Source organism: Oxyura jamaicensis, chromosome 1, assembly GCF_011077185.1.
Source record: "Oxyura jamaicensis isolate SHBP4307 breed ruddy duck chromosome 1, BPBGC_Ojam_1.0, whole genome shotgun sequence".
In the NCBI taxonomy this organism is placed as follows: Eukaryota; Metazoa; Chordata; class Aves; order Anseriformes; family Anatidae; genus Oxyura; species Oxyura jamaicensis.
The window spans coordinates 180404684-180415700 of record NC_048893.1 but is presented as its reverse complement, the minus strand read 5'-3'; the positions used below and the strand labels follow the sequence as shown (position 1 = coordinate 180415700).

The window sequence follows — 11017 nt, the reverse complement described above, 5'->3', positions numbered from 1 at the left end:
ACCTGGATATTTCATGTATTGAGATTAGGAATTAAGTACTGAAAAATGCTGTGCCATTTTTAGTACTCTGTTAAGTGGTTGTACCATGCGTTTGTACCATAGTATGAACTAAGTCACAGACTACAGAGTTTGTGATATTCTTCAACACTGTTACTTAATTATCTTGAATTTTGTGTTTTATTTTTTTTTCTTTGAATGTTTGACCTTACAAGTTATATGCTTGGGCATATTTCTTAAGCAAATGAGCAATGAGGAAATATTATGTACATGATTCTGGGGGTGGGTGAGAAGTGTTTGTTTGTTGGTTGGTTGGTTGGTTTTGTTTGTTTGTTTGTTTGTTTGTTTTTTGAGGGGGGGGGGGGGGTCAAGAAAGCAATAGGAGTGAAAAAATTATGTGTTATTTCCATGATCTAAATGTTCTGCAGTAGTAGCAGCAGCTGAGCAACTCACTGTTATTCAATGCTACATTAACTTTTCCATTAATGCTGGTGCTGTAAAATATGAAGCCCTTAAGCACTGTGAAGTTGCTGTCTGATTTTTGTTCCTTTACATGGCTGCTGTATATTTGCATGTTACAACCATTATGTGGATAATCACCATCATCATTTTTTAGAAGGTCATTCTCTTCTTGTTCTGAATATAGTTAAATGTAGAAAAGCCTTTATAGAAGAAAGAGTCTTTAAATATATTCACTAAAAATGCTCTTTTTTTTATTTATTTGCAACTGTGATTATGTGATGGCAGCCCAAGTGTCAACAAGATATTTTGCTTCTGGGTTTTTATTTCTTCCTTCAACAAAATTAATCCAAGAACACGATTGTGAGACTATGAAAGACTTACATTTTTAATACCAAAAGTGAACTAAAAAAAAAAAAAATGGGTAGGGGGAAATATATATATATATATATGTATATATGTATATATACATATATAATACTATTATATATAATTATATATAATATTATATATAATATATATAATATAATATGTATTATATAATATAAATATAATATATATAATATATTTTATATTATACATATATTTTCAGAAATTATCATCTGTTCTTTTGCACTATTTTTTTATGTAATAAATTATGTTTTCAAAATTCTGATTTTTTTTTAGTGAATAATATATGATCAGAATAACAGGTTTTCAAATTTCTTGTATTTTTTTAAAATCTTTGTTGAAAGTATATGTATTTATGGGAACAGTGGATTTAATAAGTGCCATGAACAAACCATAGCAGCAATTCATGGCATTTCCAACGAAGGCAAACAAATTTTTTCATGCACTGTGCACTCCAGAATTTGCACTACAATTCATATGGAAAAACAGGATTCTTTATTCTGGTGTGAAGGCACTCACTTTATGCCCTAAAAAAAAAGAACTTATCATCTTAGTGTTGCCAGTGAGATGACATCTCAACACTGAATATATAATTTCAGTCTTTATCTATCCTCTTTGTTTTTTTTCACCTGTAACACATGAATTCCAGTACTTTTTGATAACAGAGTGATTTGAGATGAGTTATAGGAAAAAAAATAGTGCTTAAATATATATATATCTTTTTTTTTTTTTTTTTTTAAGAGAAAGGTTTTAAATATTTAGCACTGCTTTGGTGAAATTTTATACATGTTTTAGTAGTGGAGCTTTTCAATGAGTTTTTGCTATGCCTCAGACTCATTGTGTTCATGCTTTTCATGGTTAAAATCAAGCAGCATCTCAATAATAACAGTATGAATTTGTGTGATGGCTAATATAGAGTCCATTCTATCGTCATTGCCATTGCACTTAAGAACTGTTTTAGTCCATTTTGGAACAGACTGAAATTATACCTCATTAGTGTGGCAAGTCCTTATTCATATATTCAGATATTTTTGTTTGTTTCATTTCTTTTCCGTGCTTTTTTTCCTCCTACCTCTCAGTCTTTTCTCTTGCAGAATTTTACTGATACTAATTCATCTTTTTCAAATTCAGATATTTTGATGTTGGTGTTATTTGATCTCAAGTACACATAGGAAGACGAATTTAGTATCCAATTTCATGTTCTGTAAATAGACAGACTTCTCGTATTGAGCCCTGAGTCTACCCTTATTTCATGGTAATACAATGAAAATTAGAAATATTATATCCTTTCCGTTTTGATAATATTGCTTTTATTTCAGGGATTTTGCTTACTTAACGACTAACTTAGTCTAATATAGAAAGATTTCACAGTCCTGATCAGGACTGAGGATCAGGATGACACTGTGTTACTAACAAGGGTTTTGAATGTGCACTTAGTAATCAAACTCCTCATAGGTATTTCTTTTTCACAGCCCTGGACAATGTCCTATAGACATAGGATTATCATTTTTCTCATTTATTCTTTTACACCTTTATTCAAAGAGTATTTCTTCCTAAAACCTGTTCAGTATATTGATGTCCATGTTGGATAGCATAACTGCACTTTCCAGCAGCAATGTGGAACTCAGAAATGTTTGTGGTCTTCTTTAAGCATCTCATACAGGGGCAGGGGCTTTTGGGAAAGAGGGAAGAAAAGGGTTTTAAAAAAAAAAAAAAAAAAAGTTGGGTTGTTGGAACAAGCCTGCAAGTAACTCTTAAGAATTTTTAAATGCAATAAGATACTAGGACGTGATGAAATAATTGCCTTTAAACTGCAACCACCATTGCTGCTTTCAGAAAATTTAGAACAAGAAAAGCTGTAAAATTGAAAATTGTCTTACAAAATTGGATTTAAAAAAAAAAAAAAAAAAAAAAAAAACAGTTTTATTGTTTTGAAGGGGCCGTCATAAAAGTCGACAATTACATTTGAGCAAAGTAACATATAAAAATGTATTCTGTTTCAAATGCTGAGGAACATGGGAGCTTTTAGATATCACCCCAAAAAATTAAAAAAATTAGAAAAGCCTCAGGTGGATAAAACCCAGTGTGCCAATATAATGTTGTCTGTGTAAATGTGAGATATAGATTTTTGTTTCATTAAATATATATATATATATTTCTAGCATTAGAATTTGCTTTTCCTTTGTTATCTGGGGGGGGGAAGGGAGGGGAATAAAAAAATAACAGTTCTCTCTGAAGCATTAAATTATTCTAGATTTGGGGAGCAACTTAGTGTAAGAATTCAATATTAATTGTTCCTGAGTATTTTAACTTGAAGTTCTGGTTTGTCCTCCTTTTCATAGAAAAATAAAATTGACGAAAAGAATCACAAGATGCACAATCAAAAAAATAAAGTTGCTTATTTCTTCCATTTAAAGGATTCACAGTATAGCTCTGAGTCTGAAATTAAAAGGAAAAAAATATATATATATAACTCAGAAGATAATTTTAACAGTGACTAGCTCTTATGTGGTAAAATAGATTTCACTTCACTCAGTAGAACACTATATTTTCTTGAGAATCAAAGTTTACAAAATAAATTTCAATATTTTTTAGTATGGCAGGTGATTAATGTTCTCCCACAGAGGTTATATCAGAAAATCAATATTTGTAAAATTGAAACAGTATAGGTTTGTATTGATCCATGTGGCTAAATCAAAATGAAAGGCTTTGTAACAGCTTTCTTAGACAGCCTGCTACCCAGTAATGGCAAACTATCAATTTTAGCTTTCCACTGATAAATCAGCTTGAAAATTGGATGTCAATTTTTTTTTTTTTTTTTTTTTACAAAAGCAGTGATTTTTTTAAGCCCTCTAACCTTTCTTGATGTGTTAGATTGGTTTATAAGACTAAGCTCTGCCTTTTTGAAAGCAGTTGTCAAAACTGACATTTAGATGCATTTTGAAACAAAACATAAACTCTTGAAGCTTAATTTTATCTACTAGCTGGCTTGCTGGTAATCGTATGTGTGCACCTCTGTGCAAAGAAACATGAATATATGCTTAATACTGAAAATTATGTTGATTTAACATTTCAGGTAAGTATGTTCCTCTGTCTTCTGATCTCTGGAGTTCAAAAAGGTCAGGTCTTGAAATGCAGCTTTTAGAAATTAATGCTCCAGATGCTATTTAACTTTCGGTAGCTAGGAATATTGATTTTTCTTTAATTGACTGATTTTTTGTTTGTTCGTTTGTTGCACTGAGATTTTATGAAATGATAGCAAGTACATCAGTTTCAGAAGCAGTTTACAATGTATGCTGAAAACCTGAGTGGTTTTTCATTGTTTTTAATAGTAGAGAAAAGAGGATACATTTGCTTTTACTCAGAAAATAGATAGCAAAATACTTCATAATAGTGGGAGAAAACTCTTAATCTGGGTCAAATGCAGTAGTTTTCAATGACAGTTGACAGTGCCATGTCTGTACAGCAGAATATAAGTTAGCTTGAGTGGATATTGATTGTGAAGTTTGCAGTTGTATAATTACTTTTGGCTGCAGAAAAATGTGGTGTGTATTGATCTAGATGTAAGCATTTGAGTAGCAGTTTCCCTTGGCTAATGGTGAGTGTCATCTTTCAGCCATGATAAATGGTAACGCTCTGGGTCAGCATAATTACTTTGTGGTGAAATGAACCTCCTTTACCCTTCTTTCTCTCGCACGAAGGAGCTACCATAATCATCTTTATCTGAAAGCCATGATTTACTGAACTAATCATCCCCTTAATAAAGTCCTTTCCCTACTCCCTACAGTATGTGCCCAACTTAATTATAGCTCTATACTAGTATTTTAAAAACAGAACTCTTCTGTTGTGAATCCACAAGTATGATTTTTTCCTAATTCTCCTCAATTCATCCAAACATGCAGGAGGTCCAGCTCTTGTGACGATCTTTTGGTTTAGTGTTTATGTAGGAAAAAGGGAAAGATTAAGGTCTTTGTTGTTTTGACACCCTACTTTTTAAGTCTTGGAATCAAACATTATTAACGCACTAATAAATTAATAGAGGACTGCAATGAAAACTGTCGTATGAATTCATTGTCAGTACCCCTTTAATTTTATAGAGTCATGTACATTCTAGATGTGCTGTCTTTTGAGAACAGATGAGGATAACTTTTCACAATGTGCTGCTAAACCAGCTTCATTTATAATAACTGTGGCATCTCATTTAATAACAGTTTAAAATGTAAGATTTCTTTTTAAAGTATTAGTCATTTTTCTGTTCTCATGGACTTCTAATAGGTGACAAACATGTTATCAGAAATAAGGTAATGTATTTATTGCCAGAACATAAAACGATGATAATTTGTATTATTTGGCACCTTTTTAATGGGGAGTTTTCAATTTGTTATCAATATTTCATTAAAACTTTGTAGCATGTTGTTAAAAATGGATTTGTGTTTACTTGCCAGTAGGGTAATATGGCCCTGGGGTAATGACTTTTTTTTAAGTAATGTTAGTTAAAGAAAATCTGGCAATAGTTTTAGATCATTTTCAGACAGCTGTGAAGGGTTTGGATAAAGGTCATTTTCAATGATTGTGCTTAGTTAAATAAATGTGAAGGGTTTCACAATGGGAATCTTGCTTTTCAGTATGCTGTCATAAATTTCCCTTTAACACATCTGGGAATATAAAGTAAAATGTAGTTTTTCCTGCCTTGAAGGCAGTGTACTTTATATTTTCCTTGCTTTGTTTGTTTTCCCCTTATAATACTGTTTATTCACATAACTAGAGTTCAAAGGTTTTACTTAGTCATAAATTAAATCTTCTATTCTCTGACAGTTTGTGGGACCCGCTGGATATAGTTTTCAAATGGTTGTAACTTGAAGATTTTTTGCTGAGATTTAGTCATTAAAAGTGTTAAATTTTCTGACAACTCAGCCTCTATTGTGACCCTGGTTCATTGCTTGCTTTCTCCCTTGGCCACAGCTGGCCTCTTGCTGTTCACAGCTGAAAAGTGAAATCAATGCTGGGTCTAACAAAATGCAGATGAAAGTCATTCTGATCATATATAGTCATTTCCCGTAATTTTATCAGCCTTCAGTTTCTTAAATGATCTCTGGAAATCATTGTTTGTTCATGTGAATACAATATCAAATTTTGTGATAAAATGTGCTGGTTTTTCGAAAAGTAATACTTTCTTAAGCATTAGCGGTGATATACAGCTCACACAGCCATCACACTACTACTTAAAATACCATTCTGCTCATTCCTCCTTCCCTCCTGAAGGGAAGCACTTGGTACCAAACTCTGTCAGCATTGCTGGCGGAATTCTGCTCATTTTGAGCCTTTGGAATCTTGTGAACTGAGGTTTTTATGTTCTACAAGGCTCAGAGCTGGAAAGTAAGAACTCTTACCATGTGTCGATCCACATTTCCATTGATCTCTCATCCTTTTTATTTTTATTTGAGCAAGATTGGTAGGAAAGCTCTGTTGCAGTTATAGGTGGCAGTGTATGATGTAGCTTAATGCTCCAAAGGTCACAGAACTACAATGAGTTTGATGGAAAACAGCCTTTCTCCTTATTTTAAACGGTTCCTGCTTTGATTACAGGCATTTATTATAATTATCAAGAGATTAGTCTGTTGTTATGGAATCCTTGTAATGGAACCATTTAAAAGGAATATAATGGCAGTTTATTGGATTTTGCAAAGGAAAAGAGAACAGATAAAGTGGTGTTTTTTAAATGGATCAACTGCTGCCCTGAGAATACTGATTTTTTTTAATTTATTTATTTTGTTTAACTTCACATTTGTTTTTGTTTCACAATTTTTAGTTACATACTAAAAAAGTAATTCACTTTTTTTTAGTTTTGAAGAGAGTTTTTGTTTATAACATTTTTCTAGCAGTTCAGCTATGCAATTTAGCAGTAAAAAATATATTCCTTCAATTAGTGGTCTTAAACTATATATTTTATAAAATGTTAACTGTCTTATGTAGCTGCTTTGTGATTTTATAAATATTCCCATTCTGAAAAACAGCAACAAAAAGTATTGTTGATTAAAAACAATATAGAAAGAAACTGGAATGTCTATGTTTCATTGATTTATTTGTAACTAGGGTGATTTTTCTTCTGTTGTAGCAAAATAACATAATATTGTGGAAGCTTAGTTCATTTCTTTCCTTATATTAATTTTTCCCTATTTAAGAGTTTACAGTTATATTTACTGAATTTACTCCAAAAGAATAAATGTTAAAGTTATCACAGGATCACAGAACTGTAGGGGTTGGAAGGGACCTCAAGAGATCATTGGGTCCAACCCCCCTGTCAAAGCAGGTTCCCTAGAGCAGGTTGCCCAGGTAGGCGTCCAGATGGGCCTTGAATATCTCCAGAGAAGGAGACTCTGTCACCCTTACCATGAAGAAGTTATTTTGCATGTTGGTGCGGAACTTCCTCTGATCCATTTTTTGGCTATTGCCCCTTGTCCTGTCCCCACAAACCACTGAAAAGAGGTTGGCCTTATAAATGAATCATCTTTATCAAAAGTTTCAGAATACCATTTTTGACATGGCAGTGAATGTAAGTACTAGATGACATTCAAAAAAAATAAGAGCTTATAAACTTTTTATATATACATACTAGAAACTAGGTTATATTTCAAGAGAAATTAATTTTGTTGTACATGTAAGAATGCCTTTTGAAGAGAAATTACAGAGCCAAAGTCCTCTTGCTGAGAAAATGCTGTCCTATACTAGTGAGCTGAGCAAGGGCACGAATTGCCTAGTACCACTATTAACCTAAGTCAACTGGGCTGAAACTTAGTTGAAAATAGTAGGGCAAATGACAAGTATCACATTACAAGTCTGCTGCTCTAATACCAGTTGGTTGCCAGTGGAGGAGGCCTAGGGAAGACAAGTATTTCCCTAGGTAAGTTTATAACGATAGTCCCTCAGCATGTCCTCTCAGCTTTCAGCAATTTGTAGCTCAGGGACTTCCTGAGCCAAAGGTGATATCCGTACATTTAATAACTTTTTGTGTTTTATGGGTTGTTGGTTTTTTTTTTTTCCCTCTTTGAAAGGAAATGTCTAATCCCTTTGAGAACTCATGTTCTGATATCTTCTGATATCAGACTTCTGATATCAGACTATTTCACTACTTCACACTATTCATACTACTTCATTTATTTTGTACATGTTGTGTGATAGCTGCAAATTCTCCTGAGGTCCTTTCTTATGAGAAATAGTGAGTCCATATTCACCATCTTGATGCCATTCCTTATATCATCACTATCATGATCACTATCACACCTGATCATTGTCATATCCCTCTGAGCTATGGTTCATTTCTTTAGCTGGGGAGGTGGAAAATGGACTTCTCCACCTTCCTGGAGGCTCCCCTAGCAGGCTGTAACTTATTCTGGAGTAAGACTTTGTTAAACTGTCCAGCTGGAGCTATTTTACTTCGTGTAATAGCCAGAAAGAGAATGACATACACATGTACTGCTTCCCTCTCACTCCCCACCCACTCTTGCCCATCTGCTGTGTGCCAGGTTGTAGCTTTATTGTCATTAGGAAGCTAACCAGGAATGACTAAAGCTTCCTCAACCAAATCCATGCATCTACACTGACTCAATATTTTCAAAAGGGGAGAAATAGTAAACACTTGGATTAAAAATTGGAGAAATGTGGTTAGAGATGAGTCTGGGCCTGTGCCATATAGACACAGACTTTTCACTTCACATTCCAGTTAATGTTTTACTAGTGTAAAATGAGAAAACATCATCAGTAAAGGCAGACAGCATTCCATTCCACAAAACTTTATTGATTCATGGAAAAAGCATGTTGTGTTAGCCATAGCTTTTCTCCTATGATTGCATTTAACTCCAGATAGAATCAGCTGCAAAAGTCTCAGCACAAATTATTATTGGTATGTATATTTTGAAAGGAACACTTCCTTGTCAAAGCCTCAAAAAAAAAAAATTTTGATTTACTGTGGCAGACTTTCAGAGTGTGGTATGTATCTCAGGAATACTGCAGGCATAATTCTATGTAGTGAATCGTATTCTAGTGCCTTTGGATTTTGATAAAATTAAATTATGTGTATATTTTACTGTGCTGAATAAAATTATTTATATATTTATTTATTTTCACATGAAATGTACAAAGAAAAAAATATTTTGCTTCCAAATTTAGCAGCTTGGAATTTGTGAATGTGACCATGATTCTTCCCCTAGTGCATGTACCCTGAACACTGAATGGTTCTTGGCAAAAATTGAGTTTTGGGAGAGACTGCAATAAGGCATTCTTCATCTTTCTAAAAGTTTCCATAAGTCCTGGTGCTGGAGCTACTGCTGCTCTAACTATCACCAAAGCACTGTGACTTCATTATGCTCATTTAGTTTTGGTCTTTTGGTATGCTGTCAGTATTCTCCTATGGAACAGAAGTAGAATACAGAGTTTTTTCAAGAACTTATATCTCACTTAAGCCAGAAAAATATTTAGTATCAGAAAGGCAATGCTCTAACCTGATTGCTTTCTTCTTGCTAAAATTCAAAGATCTATTAAAAAAAAAAAAAATGGAGATATTCATTAAGCAGTTTTTATAAACATTTGTAGTGAAAACACCAAATATTATTTTAAAAGTGATCTGATACCATTTCTTCCAACACTTTTTCATAATGTACCCTGTATTTTCCTTCTACTCTCTGTTTGAATTTTCAGTTTTTCTTGTGAACCTGTCTACTCTAAAGGCTTACTCTGAATAGTCCTGTGCCATGAGTCATTTTCATGATGTCAGAGAATGCCGTAAGGGAAGAAATGACTGAGTATGCATTTGCGACTATTAACTGGAGATTGATAAAACTCTACCAAATTAGTGTCTCGGAAAGGTATATTACTGAGAGTCAATTCTGAACCTTGTGTTTCTTTGAATGATGAAGGCCTTTCAGAGTTGGAAGAAGTGCCAGTCAGAGCTTTACAGACATAGTTGTACAGTTAGCCTGAACACCATACAGACATACTGCATGTGATAAGCCCACATCTTTTTAGAGGTTTTTACTGTTTCTTTTGTACCATGTTAGCAATGCTGAAGGCTGCACAGATATTCACAAGCATCAGCAAAGGTGTTAAACAGCAGGTTGCTTCTTGGTCCATAAATTAGTATTTCTAATCCGTGGGAGGAGATATCCATTAAAACAATATTAGTTCCATTTTATATTGTGCATTGTCACTAACATGTTCTGTATAAAAGACTGAATAATATTTGAATGCTTTAGCTTTTCATACTTTTGTTAATTCAATTCACTTCTTAGTAGGTGTATCAGAAACATTTTATTAGTTTGGCTGTTTGGTTGCATAGTTTGCTTCTTTAAAAAAAAAAAAAAAAAGGTTTCAGAAAGTAGGAAAAATATTTTTAAAAAATCAACTGAAGTCTTACTTTTACGTAGTAAAAAGAAATTTACATATATATTTGCCTAGCAGTGTTCAATCTCTAGTGTAGAAAATACATTGATATTCTACCTGCAATTTAAGGCATTTCCTCAAATTTTAGGGGAATTAAGCTCCTAAAATATGTCCTGAACCATGTCTAGTTTTAAATATGTTGTTGAATTGAAAGGAATCACTCATAGATTTATATTTGTTTAACTCCTTTTTAGAATTAATCCTCAATTATTTTTTTCTTTAAAAAAATTATATATTCCATCACAGATTCAGACTGCCCAAAATAATGTTGATTTTTAAACATATTATTATGAGTAATAAAGAGTATTCTGTTTTTAAGTATTTAGGCTTTCTGAATTGGTTTATTAACATAGTCTGACTTTTAAAAACTATCAGCTTTTATTTTTATTTCTTAAATTTATATAATTTTATGTTAAGCATTTTGTATCAACTCAAAAGAATTTATTTTCTAGTGAGGCAATTACAGTCTGAATTTGGGGATTTTTAATACTGACCCTCGGCTTCTTCACTGATATTTTACATAACCCCATTCTGTATGAGTTTTTTTCAAAGAAGATCTTTGAAATTATTTTAATTTATACAGAGGAGATGACTTCTGTGAGCTTTTGTCCATTGTATGTTTCAGGATTCCCTGTAGCATGTCAATCAGGTAATGAAAAGACAAGTAGCTTGTACTTGTAGGAATACAAGATTAAGACAAGTCAGTCGACCACTTTCTCCAATTCTCTCATTTAAC

At 32.8% G+C, this 11017-nt stretch overlaps 1 protein-coding gene across 1 annotated transcript in view; it reads left to right on the top strand.

The window, feature by feature from the left end:
- The window catches only part of NBEA (neurobeachin), a 527091-nt gene that overhangs the window by 299113 nt on the left and 216961 nt on the right, over positions 1-11017 (top strand). The window lies entirely within an intron of this gene.